Raw genomic sequence first — 13066 nt, 5'->3', positions numbered from 1 at the left:
ACCATTTTCTGCTATCCATTCAAGTATGATGGATGAATATAAACTCATTTAAATTAAATGATTGTAACATTACTCACAACATATGAACACCATTTTTCTAAGTATACTCTTTTAAAATCCAATGTAGATTCAAATTTAAATAATTTAAAATGTATTGAACACAACATAAATCCAAGAACCTAGTTTCTTTTTCAGATTCCAAATGTATTCATTCCTACTTACCTATTCACTGACATTATACATCATTCATTCTCTTATAAGCTAATATTGAATACCTTTTAGATGCATCTATGGTAATCACTTATTTCACATAAGCCATCCCCACCACTGCTTGAAAATTCTCCAGCAATAAATATTTTATTTCTGATTTCCATTTCAGTTCAACCTTTTAAAACCATACAAAACTGAAATATTCTTGCCTTAAATTTTTACTGTGAATTGTTTTGTAACTTCTGAACTGAACTGGTGCTTCTTTACAGAGCATGGTGTCATCAGTGAATTAAATCACTTTGCTAGTAATATTCTTATCAGGGTTATTCATATTAAAAAGGAAGAGATCCCAACACTGGTCCTTGGGAGACTAAACTTCCTATGATGCTCTATTTAATTCAATTATTCTATGCCCTCTGCTGATCCCAATTTTGAATCTATCAGGAAATAACCCCTTTAATTCCAGATAACCAGATAATATGTATTATCATAAGCTTGAATTTTTGTCAAAACCTTTGGCAACTTCAAAAATGTATACATGTAATCTCCTTTTGTGGAATCCATGTTGACTACCTGGTTCCAGAATAACTATCATTCATATAAAAAAGATTAGCATCTAGCATCCTTTATTAAAATGTGTTTCAGTATTCACTATATATCAGACCTGAATTGTAGCATAGCCATACCCCCCTCATTGGAAAAACTGTCAACAAAATACAAATGAATATGGTTAACATCAGCTCAGTTAATATTGCATCTCTCTTTATGTCAGGTTTTTTTCCCCCCAAAACCACATGGCACACACCATTGGTTTCAATGTTAGGTGGAGACACTAATTTCTTATCATCTTAAAATAGCCAATTACATTTTTCCAATAGGTGTATCATTTTAAAGCAACAGATTTTACTAGTAACAGCTTATTTATCCGTAGAAACATTATGAAAGCCAATACAACTCAGTGGGATGGTGCTGTGAAGACACTCCAGGGATACCTTCTGATAAATTAAAATTGTTCAGTAAACCAGTCATAACTGCAGTAAAATTTTCTGCATGTTCACTCAACTCAAAGAAACCAACAATTCACAAACTTTTAAATTAGGGCCAGAATTAAAAGCTAAGTTTCACTATTGATTTTTAGGCTCATAAAAAACATCCCAGACAGGATTTGCTGTCTTAACCACCAATTCCAACTGATGTGCTATTGATAGCAACACTATCTTGCCAAGGCTACTGCTGCACTGCCACTATTAGCAATCCTGGAGTCCAGTGACAAGTGTGGATTAACAGTGCAAGGAGATCAGCGAAAACAAGTGTACTTCATATTTAAGTCTTGAGCACTTCAACTTCCTAAAGGCTAGTCCCTGAGAGAAGTTAGGAGTTAGGAGATTGAGTGTCAATTCATTTGCTTAAGCAATCTTTAAATGTTTTGACTAGCTACACAAATGGAAAAGTATTTGGCTAACTACTTGTTAGTGTTATTATGTCCTACGCCTTTTTAAATTGGAAACAACATACCCAGATAATTCCATTTTTAAGGCGATGGTCTGCTACCTTTCAATGAAATGAACAAGTCACAGGACATGCTGTTTGCTTAAATGATCCTCTGGCTTGCCAAATTGAGAAAAGTAATTAATTTTAAGAAATACTTCAAAACAGTTGACGCGCTCTTAATGAAGACTACTATACTGTATGTTAATAATTGATGACAACATTGTCTTCAAGCATAATATGTGATTACTGAAAACAATGCACTTTAACAATTATTTGCTACTACTGTAATATTATAACTGCAGCACCTCAACCAGAACAATACTACTTTCTGCTATACCACTGCAGGTCTTAAAGTGGTATAGCAGAAAGTAGTATTGTTCTGGTTGAGGTGCTGCAATGCTGTGTCGATTACAAAAACTATGCTACATCTAATACTGATATACTCTCATCAGACTTTTTGTATTACCTTCAAATACTCATCTGTTTGCATGTAGTAATATGCAATGACTTTCACAACAAAATGTGTAAATCCAGCACAGCTGTTACAGGAAAGCCACTGGCTGTCTAACCTTACTCCGGGCAACCACATTACAACAATCAAAAAGTTTTGGCAAACATTTTCTATTGCCCGGTTATGCATATTGACAACCACAAAATATGAAACAAACAAAAAATGGTAAACCATTATTCTTTAAATAAAACAATGTTTCCCCTCTCATTGCTTTGCAGTAGTGTCCTTTTCAATATTGTCTCCCACCATTTCAAAAACCGAACAATATAGTATTACCTTCTCCTTACCTCCTGGGTTTTAGTCCTGAAAACCCAACAGTTTATTCTGATCTTAGAAGAAGGTGCGGCATTCACAAGACGTTATCTGTCAAAGTGATTAACTGTCGCCTTTCCTCGATACCTACATCCTCGCATCTTCCGTGACCGGGATATCGATTACTGGTCGACAGCTTAATAAAGATTCCAATTCCACATGAGAGATATTGACTGGCTGTTTTCGAGGCAATGTACAGCCCGCTGGAGCCAGTTAAGAACGTTAGATTTAAATTGTGTGCAATAGTGTTTTGCGCATTTACGGCTCATTTCCCTCGCTCGCTTGCGGATTAGGATGCAGCCGAGGACTCATTACATTAATGTCATTTACCATTAATTCAGGGCGATTTACATAGGCTACAGTTTCATACGCTACCCATTTATGCAGCCGGATATTTACTAAGGCAATATTAGGTTACGTACCTTGCCCAAGCAGGGAAACAAAACTGCAACTCTCGTTTACAAGCCCTGCTTCTTACCACCGCAATGCCACGCACTCATCTTTTAATTTTTGTGATGCACCCTTTATAAATTCAATGTGCGAAACAAGTGAATAGGCCTAGTACTACTGCCAGTCAACACATGGACACTGCGATTAGAATAGCCTACATATCTCCACCCCGCCGCCTCTTTATTGTGTTACTGTCTTGTAAATATTGTAAATATATCGCGCTCCCTTATACATTGCTCCCGCATCTGTGTTTTCTCTGGTCCCTGCACTGTCCAAGCCAGCAGGGGCTGGTTGTTTCCTTTAGTGTTGGGTCCCCCATACATACCCCTGGACGCCATTATACCCATCTGGGACGTAACAATTGTATACCACTCGTAACTGACGCACGCGCTTAAGCGATACACTGCTCCGCTGAACCAAATCGTTATTTCCTGTCGTCATGAACAAGAAGTCCTTACCAGCTACACGTTTGATTTTTATATACATCCTATTCCTACCGTATCAAATTTCCGTCCCGTACCGTATTTTATTCAAAGAGGTATAGGAGGTTGGTTGTTGTCAGGCAAGCAAACAACTACTAAATTAAGGTAAACTCACTTTTCACTTCCCCAATGGGAATGCACAGTAGCCGCTGCCCTTGGTATGTGCCTGGAGGCGATTACCACGAGACGACGTATGGTGCATAATCCAATCTAAACTTTGCATTAACTCATGAAAGCTTCACACATTCATATGAAACGCTCAAACACACACCTGAAACTCCTGCGTGTATACCCAGCACACATACACATGAAGCACTGGCATATATGTTTCACGTGTAGAGAGACACTTCATATGCATACATGTGCAACACGTTTTGCAGATAAAAAGTCTTTCAGGTAAAATCAAATCTGCATGCACCAGTAAGATCATAAGGGTGCGGTCAGGCTGGCATGGTATGGAAGAGCATTTAGGACAAGTCTGTCATTATCAATATTCTATCCAGTATGGTGAAATTCTGTGATCATATATTGTATCAACTGCAGATTAATTTCCAGTGTTGCCATAAATTTGTAAATTATGCCAAATAGCTGCGCTTATCTCATCCTGTCTGTCTCCTTATGTGTCCTTTCCCTTGTTGCTGTTGGACACAGGCACCCCTAAACCTGAGTAAAAAGTTCCATCTGTATATGCTGAAGAGCAGGATTTTGATGCTCTTACTGGCTAGATCATTGGATCAACAACAGTAAATGTGGGTGCAAAATGGCATGCAACAGTGACTGTTAGCTTCAGTATTAAGTAGAGAGAGAACTGCAAAGAACTGTAACCTATGTAAGTCGCTTTTGATAAAAGCATCTGCTAAATGAACAAATGTAAGTAGCAAACATATAGCCAAATTCAGCAAAAGTGGTATATTTTAACCATTCATATCGTACCCTTGCCCTCATGGCAATCCTCAGAGAGCTTGGCTGAATTGAGAGGATTTGCTCTTACCCTCAACAGAATAAAACAGAAGAAATAGACCGCACAGACAAATGTTCACTTTAAAGACCTGCAACATATAATGTGCCAATGTGGAAGACATACCCAGTCTCGTGCCTGTGGTGTAAAACATGCATCCAGCTGTGCTACATGCAGCCAGCTGTGCCGCAGGATGTGATTGCATTCACAGACATGGTTCATAATAAGGGCTTCCTCTTTTGATCTTCAGTGGCTCAAAATCAAAGTGAACAGTTTGCACTAATATCTCTGAACATGGTGTCCCAGAGTGAAATTAAAGATCAGTAAAAACAATTCAGCCCTCATGACATTATTACAGTAAATTCTAAGACAAAATCAAGCTACAGTGCAGTCTTTGGCTTTCAATACGAAAAGAAGGGTGATCAGTGATCTGTGTCAGTATCTCATAAAGGAACCTGAGTATTGATATGAGCACAAACCTGGATGTCCTTGAGAGAGCAAATATGGTACAGGTGATGCGGGCCAAATATTTTTAGGACAGGAATGAAAGGATTGTCTACACAAACACTGAGTCTGTGTCCTCCAGGCAGAAAACATTGATTTACCTTCAAGTGTCAAGCACATCTATTTCAAATTTTTTTTAATAATTGTGTAAATGTAATTATTTTTTTTAAATTGTAACAACTTTTATCATTAAAAAGTTAACTTGGTTAAAGGGGAGCTTCCTTCTTTGAGGCTCCATTAACCATGGTAATCCACACACAGTCACATGTTTACTGCATTATTATATTACGTTACATTACTGTAAGTGTAGTACAGTATTTGCTAATTGTGGGAAATCAATAGCCCTCTCAAATCAGTGTCCCCTCGTGTGATGAAACTCGCCTGTATTTTCTTTACATAGTGTGGGCTTATTTGTAGTTTCTCTTCTGTGTCTCAGCGCTAATGCTACCAAGGCCATTCTGACAGAATTCCAAAGCCAGCACTGCTGTCAATGATTTAAGTTGTCATGCTTCTTAAGGCAGAATATGACATGATGTCTGAAGAGTAAACATGTGGATGAAAATCTTCATTATTACATGACATTACGTTGTTGTCATTTAGCAGATGCTCTTATCCAGAGTGACTTATAGTACATAGGTTACAATTTTTACATGTTATCCATTTATACAGCTGGATATTTACTGAGACAATTCTGGAAATTATGAATCAAAACAAACATAATGAAACATTATCCTGCAATTCTTACAGTGTAGAAATATTACAAATATACATTGATACATGTTCTTGCTTAATGCAGTATTACTTCATCGCACGTCACATTTTTGTTTAAAATGCTAATAAATAGTTAATAAAAAGTCTTAAATCAGTATGGATATATTTTCAGTCCATCCTGAATCTTCAGTACTTGACATAATTCCATATTTGTCTCAAATTCATCTCTGCCAAATAGAGATTCCAAATTTCTACTGACCAGTTGAATGATTCAGTTCTCTCACAAAGAGAGAGACACTTTTAACACTATGATGGCATACACTTTGGTGGACCCTTTTTTGCATCGTCACTGTGGGGACCAGCAGTGGGTCACATTTTACTTTGTCTCATGACTGCTAGGGCTTTTCCCACCTGCTTTAATTAGTTGCCACTTCTAGTAATTATACGGCTGATCAGATGAAAGATGAATAAGGGACATGCCTGATTAATCTTAGTAATTGTGGTGCATTAGGCAGCTGCCAATGCAAATGAGACACAGGTGAAAGTGAAATGTAAATGCCTGTGGATTTTGCAGCTTTGTACAGAGTCCTCAATGTTTATTATAGTTTTACATATTTTGCATTGTTTGTTGCAATTGATATAAATCATTTCATTTGGTTATGTAAAAATATTCCACAAACATTACAGATTAATGTCAGTCTATACAGTCAATTCTCTAGTATTAAAGAGAACCCAAAGGCCAGAGCCTCCTTCTCAATTGTGCAGGCTTTATTATTATTTGTTATTATTATTTAGCTTTTTTAAGAGTCTTCAGAAACTATGCCTCAGGTCTGTAAATGCCAATAGAGTAATCTTTAAACAGTACAGCTCCTACACTCATATCACATGCATCAATCATCAGCCTAAAAGGTTTGGCAAAGTCAGATTTAGTCAAAAGAGTCAAATGGCACAAAAGAACTTTTAGCTGGCAAAAGCTAAAATCCACCCATTGGTATTTGACATATTTACCTCAAAGGTTTAGTCAAAATGTCAGTGAGGATTGCAAAATTGGGAACACATTTTTTTAAATAACACCCATACCAAGAAAGAGGGCTCCTTTCTGTTCTTGGGGAATCTCTGGTCAGTAATGACTTTGACCTTTGAAAGTCGCAGACTCACAATTCAGGGCTCCACTAAAGATTGTAAATAAGTGACATAGTTTTTTTCTATGTCACTTTTTGGGAGATTACTGGCAAAGTGAGCACAATTCATTTTCTCAGAGTAATCATGTAAGAAATGCACATACACTTCCAGGTGTCCTTGTACACCCCACTATCTTAAATGTATACATCAAAGTTTTTTTAGACCAGCCACAATGTAATTTTGGAGCTACTGAAAGGTAGCAGGTGCATCCTCAATTCCAAATGACATAACTGTACATTTATTCAAGGCATCAGGTATAACAAAAGCTGAGATGGCTTTAGTCATGTTGGATTATTATTGAACATTCATTTCAACATTTATTATTATTATTATAATATTATTCAACATTTCATTTAATTTGTATTTGGATCTTATATGGTGTGCCATTCTGCCTTTCCACATTAGATCAACAGGATGCAGGAGTCAGAGGTGTGCTTGCTCAATCACCATTTTCTTTTATTTTTTCATCCTTCATCCTCCGACTGCTAAATCTTCCTTATCAACCTTAACATTTTTATGAGATTCTTATGAGATGTAGTAATCTAGGTGGCTTGTTAAGGTGTGTGAGGAAACAGCCCCTTCATGTGGGTGTAGTTACATTGATGAAAAAATGTATGTGGTGTCAAGCAGCTGCCTGAAACACCCAAGGCAATCAAGCTGTCAAGCCAAATCATGGAAGAGGAACCTTCCTACATAGATTCTGTTAGTCTTTCTGCTCTACAGCTTTGGTATTGGTGTACTGTCTCTGTGTCTTGGGGGAAACAGATGATTACATCTGCCGCTGTCATGTTTATCTGTAATGGCTAACCAGTGTCAAAAATAGAGAAAAACAACTACAATAATACTTTTAACATCTAAAAAATACCTTTGCCTATCATTCCTCTGAAATGTACAGTCATTTTTATAGAGCATTAGCTGTTGATTCTAAACATAAAGAGATGCAGTCAAAAAGAAGAAAACTGGAGAGTAAACTCTCAAATGCCTGTGCAAAGGGCAGAGACAGAAAACTCTGTATTGATCTGTGAATGGCTGTAAAACACAAAGTGTTTCCTCATGCACCTGAGCACTTGCCTGATCAACACATCTAATTAGCCATCAAACTGTTGACTTGTTTCCTCCTATTTTTTTTTTCCAAATCTGAAATTCCCCCTTCCTTTTGTCAGAGGTTGCTGCAACATAGTTATGTTTGAGTCACACTATAGGATAGAAATGTACTATACAGTGGAGTGAAGTGGATGTAAAGGTGAGCAGCATGAGTCTTGAATGCAATCTACTACTGGTTTAGTGTCTGTATGTTATTTTCTTTGAGGATAACATCAAAGCCACATGCCTCGAGGAAAAAATTGGCATGTGTACCTTAGGGTCCTCCTCCTCCAGGAGCGTGTGCCTGTGGGACTATGTACTGCATACTTATGTAACCACACACTATCATTTCAGGTGCCTGTGGGATTATGGAATATACACATCCATAAATACACATGTTGTTTTTCTGTGGAATTCAATGAAGAGGAAAAAATAAACAAGAGGATGCATTTTTATAAGCACAGGAGCACAGGAGAGAAGTCGAGGATAACTAATATGCACACAAACCATTTCATATTGAATGTTGCCATTTCACTGTCTTTGAGAATATCTAACATTCCCTGTCCAAATACATGTATTATCTATTAGTGAGATTTTGTAAAGTCTTGGACCAAGTCAGTATATATATAGCATATGGCTAAAGCACCCAGATTTCCATATATCAGTATATGCTTACCTATAATAGTGGTGATTTTCTTGTGCCATGTTTACTAGAAAACTGTATGTACATTTAATATGCTCATCATCTTCATGGTTCTTTGTACCGATGTCATTTGGAAAATTTCAGGTAATGGAGTCTATATTTAATTTAACTGCAGCTTTTTTTCCACCAGATTGTGATTCTGTGGAACTGAGACGCTGCCAAATGAACCACTGTCAGTTTGTCTTTGCACGTAACTCCAGGTCTCTGTAACCTCCTACGTAGGAGCTGTCTGCTTCCATCAGTGAATCTCAATGCTCCTGTCAGATCAATTTGATAATACCTTAGATGTATCTTATAGATGCACCAACATATGACTTCTCTAAGGCCTATAAACACCATATACCTTTTTTGTGCAATATGCAATAAATCAGGACTGAAATGTTTTGGGAAATCTCATTGAAAAGACAATGAGGTAATTCCCATTAAGGGATGTTTGTTATCCTCAACTTCATCAGTGTTGTAGTGGAAAAATAAAAACATTGGTGACCATTGTGATCCAATATAGTTAATAGTTAGTGTTTCAAAGTCAACACCACGAAGAACACAACTGGGTAGCCTTTGATCTGGTCGTGATGGTTACAATGACTGTTAAAAAAATCAATAGTGACAAATTAATGTCTTCATGCTCTGTCTTCAGTTCAAACTCATTAGAGTGTCTTTTTGCTTTTCATCGCTGACTGGGACAATACTTTCAATGCAGATATTTTTGTCATGAGCAGGATGCAGATTCAGTCAAATGTAGAATACTACATGTAATATACACATATACATGCAGTGTTACAAATATACAAGTGTTCTCACATTACTGTTTTGTTTCACACCGTACATGGGGCAGTGCCTTTAGGAGAGCAGACTGGAAAACCAAAGTTCAATTAGCAAAAGAATCAAAATACAATTTACTCAGCAATACATTATCGTACTGATCACCTACTATTTGGTATGGATGACTGACAACAATATGTACAGAACATTATGTAACATTATGTAAGTGTACAGTTATATTATATTCATATTATATGTTAATTCACTGAAGCTGTCTAGTAAACTTGTGAAACTAGACATAACACAATTTTGCCAAAAGTGTTCCTTACTAGACATTCATTTGTAGATGCTTGCAAGAGTTATTCTCAAAGCATGTGATCACCTAACATAAAACAGTAACTGGTAGACCGAGGTATGATTTCAAGAATCACACCATACCTGGCGCAAACTCAAGGCAGCAATTATCAGAAATAAATCAATGCTAAAATTGTATTGTAATTTGTGTTTTATATCTAAGCTTGCTCAAGCTAAGTGGAGAGCTACTGAAATTCAAGATGATCCATGGAGTGTGCAACTGAAAAGCTGGGATGGTTGAAGTCAAGGAGACAGATTGCTCTATAGGTGGAAGTGAGACAGTTTTTATGACGTCTTCTCAAAAGGTTTGGAGAGGAAGGGAAAGGGGGCAGTTTTATTGTGTTGAATTGCAGACTGTGGGTCTACATTGGATTCACTTAAAAAAGTAATTCCACAAGCCTGTTTGAAGGCTGGGGGTGAACAACTGCAGCAATGAGTGAAGAGTTAAGGGAGGAAATGAAAGGGGGTTTGAGAGGCCGCAACTGACTGGAGGTTTGATGGAACAGGACTGCACAGCAATATTGTAAGTTTCTGTGACTGGTGGAGAAAGCAGTGGTAATCATTTTATTGCAGAGAGACAGAGATGCTAAGAAAAGGAGAATACTATCTGGAGTGGTTCATTTAATTTTAATATAATTGTACTTTTAAATATACAGGGTCAGAAAATTATGATAAATAATGAAATGATAGGTTGTTTACATTGATACTCCATTACAAATGATCATTAACAACCACATATGCATTTATGGAGAATATGTTATGGGCTTTTATGGAAAAAGTACTGAGAATCTAAGAAAGATAATGTTGCTGTAATATTCAATCTGTTTGAAAGATGTGGAGAATTCTTTAACTTTCACTGCAGCTGATTGTATCAGGCTTGAATTGCTTTTGCAGTTTCATTTATGTCAAACCTTCAGCTCCTTTGATTGTCCGTTTTAGCTGTCAGTTGGGCTCTTGGGAGCCTCTGATGAAGAATTGCTGTCTTGGTGTACTTCAAATTGATAACCCACATTTTTCCATTGTAGATTACTTATTGACCCAGGTAATAAGTATAGCTTTGCATTGAAGCTTAATTTAATGGATTTATTATTACATTTAATGAATGTGCCTTTAAAAAAGTCTGAGAAATACAACTGACCACTTTCCTTAAGGAAAACACAAACACACACACACACACACACACACACACACACACACACACACACACACACACACACACATGCAATTAAGACTGCTAACACTCAGAGAAAACATGAGCAATTCTCTCATATCACTGGTAAACCATTAAAATACCATCAAAATAATTTGTTTTATTTTCAATAAATAACATAATTTAATCAAATGTAATCCAATCCTTCATTTCTTTAACCATGATGTTTTTTTTTTGGATTATACTAATGTTTTGTAAAATGTGACCTGTACAAAATATTAAGATTGGGCTGTTATTTGTATATAGGCAGCAGGCTCCATTGCTTCTTATATTGCTCAAAATGGTGTTTCTCTCCATAAATCTGACATTAGATCCAGCTTTTGTATTTCATCTTTATAATGCCTTAGAGACTATATTCCCCATTGAAAGAGTGGTCTGAGAGATTTGTAGGAGTTTTGCAGAAACTACAATGTGGTGAAATACTTGTTTCAGCCAGGAAGCAGACAAAGTTGAAATTTGATCAGCACTGAGCCAAAGAGAACTGAACACTTCACAGTCATTGTAAAAAGATCTGCACTCTTTTTCATCAGGGGAGTAGATGGAAAAATCTGGAGATCAATGGAAAAATGGAGGTGCAATTGAAAGACCCTTAGCCTTTGCCCACTGTTACGACTGAACAAAGTAATGTTCTCTGTTCAGTGGATCCAAGTGGTTGAACATTGGGAAAATCAGTGTCAGAGCACATGCTTTTCACTTAAACACGACTCAAAGGGGAGAGCTGACTTTCTCCTTGAGAGCACATAAAAGGATCTTTCTAATCAGCCTTGACAATTACACTCCACACGAAGGAGAAATAAATTAGGGTAAAACACATGCTGTTTAAAAGCAGACATGCAGAATACCTTTGGTTGTTGTAACTAAAAGAATTCAAATCCAGTCAAAAATTCATGGGCAAAGAGAATGAGGCTATGTGAGCCTGATGGATAGTTTAAAGGGCTACTCTGTATAGTAAGACTATTTCTTCAAATTGAATTTCTTTTACTGTATGTAACAGATACAAATCAATTCTTTCTCTGCTTTGCACCTAGCCGCCAGAATAGTTGGAGACACTGTCTGACTAATCTGTGTCAGTCACTCTTTGGTGACTGTTGTACAAGCATAGTGGTTAAAGAGCAGGACTTGTAACCGAAAGGTTGCCGGTTCGCTCCCCACTGGGGCACTGCTGCTGTACCCTTGGGCAAGGTACTTAACCCACAATTACCTCAGTAAAATATCCAGCTGTTTAAATGGATAACATTGTAAAGAATGGTAATCTATGTAAGTCGCTTTGGATAAAAGCGTCTGCCAAGTGAATAAATGTAAATGTTGTTGTCAGATCCGAATAGTCATGCTGATCTCTGTTTTCAAATGACAGTGTTATAATGCAATGCGTTGTAATAAAATTGAATAAGATACAGATGACATAAAGCATATTATGTCGTGTTTAAAGAAAGTAAATGTTCAACATTTCATCGATAGACTAGTCATGCAGGGTTATCAAATGGGTTGCATTGCTTAAAATGTAAAATTCAGTGTAGTAAGTAATGTAAGGATTAATACTCTTTGTGAAAGAAGAGGCTGACTTTTTTCATGAGAACTCAAAACTCTTGTGACTTTGGTTGCACAATAAATAAGAATCTTTGACAGGAATATGACCTATTCCTCTGCAACTGTGGGGCAGCTGACTGTCCTGTTCTGATGGGATCACTCCTCTCAGACACAATCTCTGTCTGTACTGGTCCCCCAGTGGTGGTATAAACTCCCCACGGAAGTTAGGACAACGAAATCGCTGGCCATCTTCCCACACAGAATGAAGACTCTTTAGAGTGCATCTCGGTTTCACCTCAGTCCCCACCCCTATCACCTGCTACCTCTAGTATTTGATGTTTATTTTATTTGCTTTTTCCGTAAATCCTGCTGTAATATAATATACATTGGTGGGATGAGCAGGGAACATTAAATAACCACATTGCTGATGCACTGTTTTCCATTCATACAGCATCGCATTATAGACAGCCAGGGTGAGTATGTGTTTCCTAATTATAAATAAAATGATCTAAGGATACGCAGTTAGGATTCCTTATTACCATGCATGCTTCAATTAATGTTTATTATCTGTTTCTGCATGTGTTGTTTCATCAGGGATTTACATATTGTGCTGCTG

The sequence above is a fragment of the Megalops cyprinoides genome, chromosome 1, assembly GCF_013368585.1.
Source record: "Megalops cyprinoides isolate fMegCyp1 chromosome 1, fMegCyp1.pri, whole genome shotgun sequence".
NCBI classification, from domain to species: Eukaryota; Metazoa; Chordata; class Actinopteri; order Elopiformes; family Megalopidae; genus Megalops; species Megalops cyprinoides.
This window is presented reverse-complemented; position numbering follows the sequence as displayed.